The sequence below is a fragment of the Episyrphus balteatus genome, chromosome 3 (assembly GCF_945859705.1).
Source record: "Episyrphus balteatus chromosome 3, idEpiBalt1.1, whole genome shotgun sequence".
Lineage (NCBI taxonomy): Eukaryota > Metazoa > Arthropoda > Insecta > Diptera > Syrphidae > Episyrphus > Episyrphus balteatus.
In genome coordinates this window covers 119,707,680-119,720,819 of record NC_079136.1, presented here as the reverse complement: position 1 = coordinate 119,720,819, position 13,140 = coordinate 119,707,680, and the positions used below count along the sequence as shown (strand labels likewise).

Below are 13,140 nucleotides of genomic sequence, written 5' to 3'. Positions count from 1 at the left end.
TACTTGTTATTTATTATTTAAAGTAACCTCAGTTGAGAAATAGTATTTAAATTCTAGTTAAAAAACTGCAAACAGTGAAATAAAGTATGTCCTTTACAAGGTCAATATATTAGTAAAAACTGGAAAAAATAAATCGGATGAAAAAATTGTGAGTAAAAAATAACTGAATATTTGATAGTTTTTATTCGATAGTTTATTCGATAGTTTTTATTCGATAGTTTATTCGATAGTTTTTATTCGATAGTTTTATTCGATAGTTTTTATTCGAATGAATGAACTGTTCGATAGTTCAAATCATTCAGTTACTAACTATCGATAGTTCAAATTATTCGATAGTTCCCATAACTAGTGAATAGACCCGTTTGCTGAATCGAAACTTAAGCATTTATGTTCTACATAAATCTTTATGTGACAGACAGGAAAAAGTAGGGAGTAAGAGTTTATGTTTAACATAAATTACACGGTGCCACACTGAAAATACACCCGACGAATTACATAGTGTAGGTTGTTCGTATGGTCGAATAATGCATAAAAATATTTTTGTTATGTTTTTGGAATTTACAAAAAAACATTTTTACAGACTTTACGATATAATCTACCAATATCTCAGTTATTTTTTTAACAATTCTCAATGTGTTACATGTTTTTGGAAAGAGGATTTCCAGACCTTTTGAATGATGTATATAAGTCTATTGTTTAAACAAATTAAGTGTAGGTTTTTATCCCATAAATCTTGAAAAAGTGATTTTTTTTCAATTTTTTCAACTTTACCCAATTTTTTTTGCAAAATAAAACAAACAACAAAATAAAGTAAGGTTATATTCTGAAAGAATATACATTTAGGCACAAATTGGCTTATTTTTTTTTTTTAATTTGACCAAAACTGCGGAATCTATGCTACTTTTTCGTAAATAGAAAATGTGGCTTTTCATGATGTGAATTGCAAGGTGCACAATAGGGTGTTCGTTATTTTAAAATAACTAGAATTTCTGTACTCCTAGGATCTTATATGGTTGAAAATAAACTAAAAAAAAATATTTTCCAAGTTTCAAGTCTGTAACTTAATTCTAACCCGTGCCGACAAGCGGTTGAAGTTTCTTATGGGAATAACATGGGGTTTCTTGGACCTTGTTCGATCAATTTTAAACTCCAGCCAAACCATTTGTTCAAAAAATTTAAAACTTTACAGGCTCAAATTTAATAAGTGTAGCTATCATGTGAACATTTTTCAGATTTTTAATTGTTATAATTTTAGAGATTTAGCTTGTTAAAAAAATTATTTTTTTTTTCAGACTTTTTCAAAAATCGCTCTTTACACGTTTAATGCCAAAAAATTAAAAAACATACATTTTTATTCACAAATAAGCACAGCATGTATATTTAAAATGCATATTCAAGGCAATTTGTGCCTAAATGTATATTATTCAGAATATAACCTTACTTTAATTTTTTGTTTGTTTTATTTTGCAAAAAAAATTGGGTAAAGTTGAAAAAATTGAGAAAAAAAATCACTTTTTCAAGATTTATGGGATAAAAACCTACACTTAATTTGTTTAAACAATAGACTTATATACATCATTCAAAAGGTCTGGAAATCCTCTTTCCAAAAACATATAACACATTGAGAATTGTTAAAAAAATGACTGAGATATTGGTAGATTACATCGTAAAGTCTGTAAAAATAGTTTTTTGTAAATTAAAAAAAAATGGAGGGTTCCAAAAACATAACAAAAATATTTTTATGCATTATTCGACCATACGAACAGCCTACACTATGTAATTTCTCGGGTGTATTTTTTTTTTTTTATTTTGTAGCACAGTGCTATTCAAGTTTGGATTCAGTAAATGGCCCTTAAAAAACTTAGCAGTTTTCGGAAGTGAAAATGTTTGTTTTCATAAGCCTCATGGTCTCTATTAGAGGAATCAAAGAAGCTGAAATTTTATGAGTAGTTTGTTTTTGACTAGTTCAACAAATGAAGCGAGTTTGAAATTTCTGGCATATTTGGTAGGTACAGAAGTTAGAAAGGGGTCGAAAATGGCCTGAGTTCTTTCCTGTAAATAAGACTGTAGTGCCAAAGTTGATAGAGAATTTGGTTGGGCACTACCTTGCCCCTTGATTCTACTAGTTTTTGTGGGCTATAGGTCTTTTCTTGAGTTAGTTCTTATTTCAATCAGTCGACGACGACGTTTGATTGAAATAAGAAAACTAGTAGAATTGATATTTAAGAAGTTTATGAAGATGTATAACGTGAACACCGATCAAAAACAGGAAAAATAACATCCATAGGTTTTAAACTTTTCGGCCTAGCAATAATTTTCAACAAATAAAAACTCTAAGTGAGGTCTTCTAAAATAAACACCTCGACTTTTAAGGAGTACAACCATGATATTAACTTCAAAACCTTGGTGATCAAGAATCAATAGTAGTTTATTAACAATCTAAATCGGTTTTCTCCAAGGATACCTTCGGTGTTCATTAAATTCCACAATTGTTTAACTTTATCAACCCAATAGTTACTAGCCTCTTAAATTATGAAGCAGTTTGGCACATCTTCGACCTTAATCAGGCAGTTTTTCTAGCAACAGAGACTTCTAGGTAGTACATCAGTCATAGAAGACTTAACTGTCATCGACAGCTTGAAAGACACCAGCACCTCACATTAAAAAATTGTTGCCAGCACCATCAGCATAATTCCGAAAGCAATCATTCTAAGGGCCGGTTTGTTGACACTCGATTATCTTTTAATCAAGGATTTTTATATGGAATAATCCTTGATTAAAAGATAATAATCGACTATGAACAAACCGGTACTAAGAAGGCTTAAGAAAATCATCAAATACTGTATTGGTGAATAAGTTCGTCTGACGTTACCTCAGCGCTCAGCAGAAATCACGTAGAAAAGTATGTGCGCCAACTCGTTGAGTTGAGTTGAATTCGATTATTGTATCTACAATTCCAAAAAAATGTATTTTCACCCTTAATAAAGACACATTGTGACCACTTTTTATTTTTGTTCTGCCAAATTCGCACCCGTGTACCGACAGAGGGTTAAGAATCAAGTTCCAAAGTGGAAAAACTATTAGAAAATAATAACAGATCCCCTATTTTTTGCAGATTTTTATTTTGTCGCTAGATGGCACCAAAAAGAAGCATATTAAAAAGCATGAAAAATAGAGTAAAACAAAAAAAAAATATTTTGAACACAACGGCAACACTTACAGTATTTAAATGTACATTTTTCAAAAGCTAGAAGTTCATTTGTATCTGTTAAATTTATGTCAAATAAATTTAATGAAGATTTTTTGAAAGAATAGTCCTCAAACTCCGAATTTTGAAAAAAAAAAATTTAAACAACTTTTTTTTCGAACTTCTTTGTAATAAAATATAATTTATTTTTAAATTTTTTTTCCATCAATATTGTTAGCTGAATTCAGAAGAGATAAAAAGTTAATACATACATTAAAGCTTTGAAAAAAAAAAAAAAATTAAAAATTACTTCAATTTCTGAATTTTTGTATTGAAAAAATTGAATTTCTCTAATAGTTTGACCAACAAAACCTTCAAACTTTCTTTATTTAACCTAGAACAAACAAAGTTGTTGTATGAAGAATAAATAACTTTAAATTAAAATGATTAATTTTTGAAAAAAAAAATAAGTTATTTTCTTTTAAAAAAAGTTCTTTGAAATTGCAATAATTTTTAATTTTATTTATAAATTGTAATACATATTGACATTTCCTTTTCAGAATTTAAATAACAATAAATATGGCCAACAAAAATTTGGAAAATTAATCCATAGTTTATTCCAAAAATCGTTTAAAAGGAAACATGTTGAAATTTTTTTTAAATTATTGCTTTTATTTTTGACGTGATAACGTCTTATAAATCGATGAACCATGGCAGCCACCACAAAAAAGTGACGCCATTTTCTCCCATTCCACTCTCGCACTTTCGCAGTGTGGCAAAATATTTCAATTCAAAATTAAAAATAAACTATTAGAGATACAAAAATCTTCTATAGCTTATTTGAAAGATAATAACCTAAAGCTTAATCCAAATGAAGGATTTTTAAAAATTCCGTCATTTAATAGGGTAAACAGGGGTAAAACGGGAAGATGAAATTAAGCCAAAAAACTAAACGCGAAGTTTTTTTGACCGTTTTTGACCGTTTTTAATCGATTTTCATCGTTTTTGATTTTTATCTTTTTTTCTTCAACAGTTAGAGAAATAAAGTATACAGAGCAATAATAGATCATAACATTTCAATCATTTTTGTAAACACAATTTTGAGATAACGGTAAAATAAAATTTTCAAATTCAACAGGTTACAAAATTTTGATTAGACTTTTATGAGCATCCTGATACAATTACCTTTCATTTGGTATATCACACATAACGGTACACTAACTACAAGCTACACAATGTTATATCAAAAAAACTTGCGAAAAACCTCAAAACACCAGTGGAGGAGATCTGTTGATCATGAACAGCCACCAGTGTGGGAAGTACCGTAATCTCAGTCTGGAATTTCGACATGGTTGACTTTAAAAAACTCTTACTCCTCTTGTAAGCATCTCAGGAATATGATTGAAGCTTCATATGAAAGTTGAACCAATATCTAAGCTTTCACATGGTATAATTTTTTTTTATAGGTTGTCATTGAAAAAAATTGATAAAATAGCGTGAGGACATAAAAATAAATGTTTTTTTTTTTTTCTTTTTTTAATGAAATATGATCGAGTTCAAAAAATTCTAGCTCTTTTTGTTTCATAAACCTGATCGATATATATATATTTTGAGCTAAGACAATAAGCTTTCAGATGGTATAAAATTTTGTATAGGTTGTTAGGGAAAAAATGGAATTAATGACGTGAGAAGATAAAAATTCATTTTTTTTTTTTTTTGCTTTTTTTGATGAAAATGATTGATTTCCATAAATTATTTTTAAACTTTTTGCGCATTGTAAAAATTTAAAAATGGTTTTATTCTTAAGAAGAAATACTTGGCTTTAAAATCGCATAATTTTTTTGTAAGCTTTTAAAATAAAAAAATTAATACATAGGTATAATGAAAAAATAAAAAAAGGTATTTTTTCTTTTTAGCTTTTTCTTGTAAATTATGATCACAACAAAAACATTACTGTTAAAAAAGGAGCCAAGTTCTCCTATGTTGAAATTATGCTGGCACAAAAAGTACTGAGATGTAAAAGTGTACCAAGTTCTAAAGTTTGGGTTCAAATTCGTATCAATAAAATTTTGATTGTTCTCTTGACAATTTTTCTTTTAATTACCGATTTTTAAAGTTATTTCAAAAATTGCCAAGTAAACAATCAAAATTTTATTGATACGAATTTGAACCCAAACTTTAGAACTTGGTACACTTTTACATCTCAGTACTTTTTGTGCCAGCATAATTTCAACATAGGAGAACTTGGCTCCTTTTTTAACAGTAATGTTTTTGTTGTGATTTCACTACTTTTTGCAAGGTATGGCTGTAGAATTGAAAATCTCTATATTTGATGAAAATTCAGTGAAAATGGGCGGTTGCCACGCCCCCTGGCTGAAATTCTCAAACTTTAAATTTTTTCCTTTGTATAAACTGCCATCTCTACCATTCTACCAAGTTTCAAGATTCTACGATAATCAGAAGTGCTTTATTATATTTAATGAAAATTCAGCGGAAATGGGCGGATGCCACGCCCCCTGAATTGAAAATCTCAAATTTTCGATTTTTCCCTTTGTATACACCACAAGCCCTATCACAGTGTAAAATTTCAAGTTTCTACGTTAACGGGAAGTTCTCCATAATTTTGATGATCTGTCAGTGAGTGAGTGAGTGAGTGAATGAGTGAGTGAGTGAGTGAGTGAGTGAGTGAGTCAGTCAGTCAGTCAGTTACGGTTTTTGCGATTTTTGAAGCCCTATATCTCAGAAACTACTTATCGTAAAAGGCTTAAATTTTGTGAGGAGTTTGGTTTTGACAAGCTCAATAAATGTAGCGAGTTTGAAATTTCTAGCATCTTTGGTGTGGAAGTTAGAGGGGGGTCGAAAATGGCCTGAGTTGTTTCCTGTAAATAAGGGTGTAGTGCCAAAGTTGCTAGAGAACTTGGCTGGGCCCCTTGATTGTTTGAAATAAGTAAACGCTTCGATTGACTCATTTCAAACAAAAGCACACAACCTGTTTTCTGAGGACGTTATCACGTAAAATCATCGTCCGTAAATCGGCTTTACAGACAACCTCTTTTTTATTTTTACAAATAGTAATCAGCTTTTAGCTTTGAAAAAATCTGTATTTTAATATTGAAGTCAATTTGTGAGAAAATTGCATATCTATCACGATCTCTCAGTACAATATATAATAATTTTTAAGCGTTTTAACTTTTGAACTCAAAATAATTCTCCGCTTTTCAACTCAACTCAATATTCCAATACTCAGTTTTATTCAAACATTTAGTCCCACTGTGGGACACAAAGTTCATTGAGGGTGTTAAGTTCTTTCCATATACATATATATATTTATACTCAAAAGCAAAAGCAGATGTCTAACAGCCCGAGGGTTTAATAACTTTATTCACCACCATTTCTGCCGCCCACTTTGTTATGTTTTTTTTTTTTTTTTTTTTTATTTTTGCCTTTCATTCCTGCCACTTGGTGATGCTCCTTTGTTTGTGGCACAAATAGAAAAAAAAACGAAACCCTGCTAGGAGGGAAGGTTTCAACAAATTGTGTGGATAGATGACTCTACTCTCTCTTAGCTAGCTCGAAGAAGAAGAAGAAGAAAAGGGTAAACAATTTAGCTGTAAGCCAAGTTATATATACCTATTTCTTGAAATAAATTCCATACCAATACACGTTCTTCTTCTTCTCAATTTCGCAAAATTCTAGAAAATATTTAATGAGGTAAAGTTTATATAGATATATAGAAGATAGAGAAGGGGAGTTCTAGAGGTCTTGAAAATTTATTGAAATACAAGTACGAGGATATTATAGAGAATGAAGCCGGCCTATTACGTGGTAAATGTTACAATTATTCAGATTAGATTTTGCTCTAATTGCATTTAAAGGTTACATTATAATGTTTCGTAAGTGTGTGTGTGTGTGTAGGTTTTCTATCGTCATCATCATACAAAAAAAGGGAATTTCCAAAATGAATACCAAGAGTTTGTCAGCCTCAGCACCTTCTAAAATTTTATTTCATGTACAATTTAACATTAATTCTGTTTTGCATTTTTGACGAGAGGACTACCACGACAGTGCTATAGTTGCGGAATCCTGGTGTGAGTAGAAAATTATATTAATTGGATGATATAATGTTCACATAGAGCGAAAGAGTTAGACAGAGAATCGAGTAAAAGAGAGTGAGCGAGAAGAGACGACGACGTCGAGAATAAAAGGTTCTATTTTCTAATTATCCGGCTCGAAGGACCAAAATTTCAATTGAAAATTCTACTCAAATATACTATGATATTGGGTTTAGAGAGGTTATAGAGTGAATGTATAAGGGTTAGGTTATTATAGATGGAGCGGAGGTTTTAGGTTTACTTTGGGTTTTATTAATATGACATTGGTTTGATTGAAAAAGCTTTTAGTAATGGCTTGTTTACAGTTTGAAAGAGAAATGACGATAAAGGATGATGGCGATGGGGAAACATGAATTGAATTGGGTATTAATAATAATAATTTGAAACAAATTTGTTGTGTTTGTTACACCGAAGAAGGACTTATATAGGGACCTAAAAGCTATTTATTTTAGCCGATTTATATTGATTGCACGAATCAAAATGAAAAATAAACTATGTACTTACTTTTTTGGAAAATATAATCACTAAGTTGATTGTTGACTTGGGACTTGTGGTACAATGAAAATATTGCGGCTCATTACACGATAACATTACATAAGCTAGGGGAAAATTATTTGTACGTACGTAGGTAGGTAAGTTTGTTGGGAAAATAAAAACAAATATTAAAAATACGTGTTTCTCCCACATTCCCGCCCCCCCTCCAGCCTCCATCATTTTTTTTTTTTTTTCAAATCGATAAAAATATTTCAAAAAATTTGTGTACGCATTAATCACAGCAATTAGAAATTAATTGCATTTTTAAGTTTTTTTTAAGGTTCTATTAATGGAATTATAATTTTCTCTGTTTTTGCAAAAGTTGATACGTATATTTTATGCAATCAACATGTAATTGCATTTTTTAGTTAATTACACTTGTCTGCAAGGAAATCTTCCTTTAAATAAAACTATACTTTTCTAAAGGATTTTTGTATACTGATTCCGAATCCAAATTCCGAAGTCAGAATTGACCTAGCACGTCACGTTTTTAAAATATTCCCGTTAGAAAATCTCAAAAACCCATTTTTTTTGCTGTTATTGAAGAAATATTTTGGTATAATGTAATCTTTTTCAATTGAAATTGATACGGTTTATGAAAGAACTTATTTTTTTCTTTCAAATTCAATTTCAATCTTCTCAATATCTCTTTTCTTCTCCGAGATATCTTAATTTAAGTAAGTTTAGAAGGTTTGGCATACCTTACCATAAAGAAACTGATCTCTAAAAATTAATATATCTTTCTCCCTAGAACAAAAGTATACTTTTCTAATGGACTTTAGTGTGCTGATTTTCAATCCGAGCTCAAAAAATTTCGGCCAGCTCTGGTTTTTGAGATATAGTAGTTTTTTTTTGAGATTTTCTAAAAAAAACTTGATTTTGTGATACTTTAATGCGAATATCTTAAAATCCTGACGTGATAGAATTTTTTTCACTTCGGATTCTAACTCAGCATATCAAAAACTATAAGAAAAGTGTACTATTGTTTCTAGGAGAAACAAATCTGAAGCTTTACAAGGCAGTTTATCGAATAGTTTATTAAAAATAAGATATTTCTAAATAGAAAAATAGTATATAAAATTACAAAACACGTAAAAATTTTTTTAATGTTTTTTATTTTGGTTTTCTTTACATATTTGACTTTTTAAATATAATGGGCATTGATATTTTACATTTTCCTTAATTAAGGTGTTTTTGTTCATGTTGGATTTACTAAAAAGTGAAGGATTTCGAAATGTCTGCTTTTATTGTCAATCAGTATTTTAAAAAATGAGTAAACATGAATGTAAAAGAACATATTTGAGGTCAATCGATAGGTCATATTATGAAGAATAAGTCCTCCAAATTTGAGCTCAATGCGACAAACAGTTTTAATTACATATATACAAGTTCAAATTAATCTAAAAGAGGGATTTTTTAGAAACTACTCACATTTTTCAAAAATCATTTTTACAAAAATGGTACCTGATAGAATTTTTCTAATACCAGATTTAGATTCAGGAAAGTCTAATCTTTCATAATATCAAAAAATTATTTGAAGGAGAAAAAAAAGTTAAATTTTGCAGACCAGTGTTATTGAGAGAATTTTTGCAAAAATTTTGACGATGCTCTTCTGTTCAAAAAAGTCAGTCCTCATACAATATCTATGAATCTTTCTGCTTCTTAGAGCTCCAACTCCAGTTCTTGATATAAACCGTTAATGAAATATTCACAATACAAATTTTACACATTTAAGTCTCAAAAAAAAAAAAAAATTTGGATTTTGTTCATCCATTAAAAAATGTTACGTATTACAAGATTTTTTGTTGATTTGTTAGAAATAATGAAAATTTATTTTGTCAAAATTGCATTTTTCTTTGTCTTCAAATACCTACATGTGTTCTGTGGTATATGATGTATAAGGTACTACTTTTGATTTAGAAAACATAATTTTTGAACCGTTATTATCAGAACCTGCCATAGAATCGTTTTCTTGATTTCTAGCTTCTTCATATTATGGAATTGATTTAAACAAAAATTTTTGTGCAAAGCGTTTTAGTAGCCTTAATTTAAAAATCAAGATAAATTTAAGATAAATTCAGTTTTGGATTTTTTAAAAAACGTTTCAAAATTATTTTTTGAAAAATCAATTTTTTCTAAACGGATTAATGAATTTATACTTGAAATTTTGTTTGAATATGTGGAAAAATAATTTCCTCAAAATGGCATACAAAACATTTTTTTTGAAAATATGTGAACATTTTAGAACACAAAATAATACTTTTTTAAACAACACGGCTCCAACAATTTTCAAAAAAAGATCAAAAATTCTTGTTATATAAGAATGGAAGACTTCATTTGGAAATTAAAAAAAAAAAAACTTAAACCAACTTATTTTACATTTCTTATAAGAATAATGATAACTTCGACATTCTAAGTAACTTTAACCTTAAGAGCAAGTACGTACGACCCACTAGTGAACAAATTACAAAAAAGATTTCAAGTTTTCAAATAATTTAAATTTTCAACTGTCACATTAATATTAATTTGATTTTCACACTTTTTTTGTACTCATTTTTCAGTCTTTCTAATTTTTTAATTTTGTATTTTGATGTAGTTTATTCTTAAATGAATTACATATTCAGCCATTTTTTTTTTTTTTTTTTTTTTTTTTTTTTGATTTTACAAAAATGTGTTTTTTAAGGAAGAAAAGGACTATATTTTTAGTTAATTTTGGTTTTCCACGAAACTCAGAGACACTTCTGCATTTCCATAATGAAGTCCATTGTACAAACATATTAGATTTTTGACTTAAAATTAAATAATTAAATATATTGAAAGAAAAATAATAATACTTAATAAAGTGCTATTTGTAAAAATGCCGGTTAAACAAATCATTATTAAATTTTTAATGTTTACAAATTATTTTTTTAACAAAAGAGCTGTATTTAAAAATACATTTTTGATCTAACAACTTTTTTTTGTTTTAACTAATAGCACTGGTCAACAAAATTTGACTTTTTTTTTGCCACAAGAACCAAAATATACTTTTCTAGTATTTTGTGGGGTGCTGAATCCGAATCTGAAGTCAGAAAAATTTGATTGGCCTCCGTTTTTGAAATATTACCGTTATAAAATGCTAAAAAACGTCATTTTGGCTGTTTTCGAGGTTCTGTTTTTATGTAGGGTAATTCATTATAAACAAATTTGTAACGGTTGTTATAAGAACTGATATTCTACTTTCAAAAACTGTTTAAATTTTCCTGATATCTCTTTTATTGCTCGAGATATCTTAAGTTTCAGTTAATAAGCCAAAGAGAAACTAAACTTAATTTAAAGATTAAGACACTGGTCACAGAATTTTTGCCACAAGAACCAAAATATACTTTTCTGAAGGTTTTTGGGTTGCTGAGCTCGAATCCGCAATCAAAAAAATTCTGTTAGCCTCAGTTCTTGAAATATAACCGTTATAAAAAAAAAACCTTTATTTTGCATTTAATAACGGTAATATTTCAACAACTAAGGCTAATAAAATTTTTCTGATTGCGGATTCGAGCTCAGCAACCCAAAAACCTTCAGAAAAGTATATTTTGGTTCTTGTGGCAAAAAAAGTTTAATTTGGTTGGCCAGTGTTGTTTCTGATTCAAAGACCGCTATTTAAATTTTAAATATCTCGGGCAGTAGAAGAGATATCGGAAAGATTTAAAAATTTTTGGAAAGAATAAAATCAGTTCTTATAGCCACCGTTACAAATTTATTCATAATGTATTACCCCACATCAAAACATAACCTCGAAAGCAGCCAAAATGACGTTTTTTGACATTTTCTAACGGTAATATTTAAAAAACGGAGGCCAATAACAATTTTCTGACTTCAGATTCGAGTTCAGCACATCAAAAACTACTAGAAAAGTATATTTTGGTTGTTGTGGCAAAAACCTTGTTGACCAGTGTAGTTTTAAAGATAAAACCCGATTTGTGTTTTTCAACATGGCGGATTTTACCAAGAGGCGTTGCGAAAACTATCAGATTTGAAAAAAAGCTACTTTTTGTATTTCCTTGCACGAAAAAAATTGTTTCTCTTATTTTTAAAAAATAGATTTTTCAAAATAAAAACATATTAAAATACCTACATATTTTGCAAAAGTAGAAAAATGTATGTTTTGAAAATTTTGCAAAATTTTAATTTTCTTTTAAATGGATTAAATCTTTTGCAACAGAGTCAGAAATGAAAGCAACCTTAATCGCAGATACCGTTAAAAACGGTTTCAAAAAGACCTTTAGTTCTTTGTTGCAACAGTAACACAAACATTTAAGTAAATATCGTAGAAGCCATTTTTGAGCAAATTTTTAAATCCTGACAAATACATACCTATTTTTTCGCATTTTGTATCACTATACTATATTATCTGACTGTTATTTTAAGTTTTGGTTTACTTTCCATAAAGTTTTTTTTTATTTTTTGAACTTGAAAGTTATTCAAATATAAACTTTCAATTGTGTCATGTCTATAAAGTTTGACATGTTGCAACCAATTAATATTTTTTTTTTTTCATCAATTTCAAAACTATATCTTTTGTTCTACTCCAACACAAAAATTTATTTTAAACAAACTGCCAAAAATCTTCAAACAAATTCACAAATTTTTGTATAACAGCTTAAAATATAATTTGATGATTTATTTTGGAATAACATCAATTGTGTATAAAAAGAACATATATTTCAACAACGAACACAAAGTAGGTATATCTGGACGACTCTGGAGACCATATGGTCCAGGAAAGAGGTGTGAATAATTCAATCAGAATTTTTTGTTATCGTAATAAAAAAAAAAAAACTGGTCAGATTTTTAAAATAGAAACATTAATGTAATATTCATCACGTCATATTTTTTTTTTTTGGTCGGTGAGATGAATAGTTTTTTTTTCGAAAATCGGATAAAATAAAGTGTTTTTTTCATATACTTGATTTGCATTAACTTATTATAATGAGTAATTCAAAAATCTGTTTGACTCATGGTTAAATGGTACAATAATTTATCTCCAAGAGTGTAATATTTATATGACCTTTTCCGGTAGCCAAAATAACTGCCACTTCGTTCTTTTTCTGTGTCAAAGTAAGGAAATCGGTCTGCAGAATTTAAAATTAACTTCCACCACATAAAAAAGTTGAAAAAAAACCTATAAAATTAAAGATAAGAAAAGAACCAAAAAAAAAAAAAACAGTCAAGCCACCGTTTTATGGTTATTCCATTCATTCATGACTTTACCATTTTTACGATAAGACCGACATTGGATTCATCATTCCATTTGTTGATAATTTCGAATTA

General features: G+C 28.7%; 1 protein-coding gene across 8 annotated transcripts in view; it reads right to left on the bottom strand.

The window, feature by feature from the left end:
* Positions 1–13,140, bottom strand: part of LOC129916343 (neuronal acetylcholine receptor subunit alpha-7) — a 235,269-nt gene that overhangs the window by 107,783 nt on the left and 114,346 nt on the right. The gene's annotated exons all lie outside the window — the stretch shown is intronic.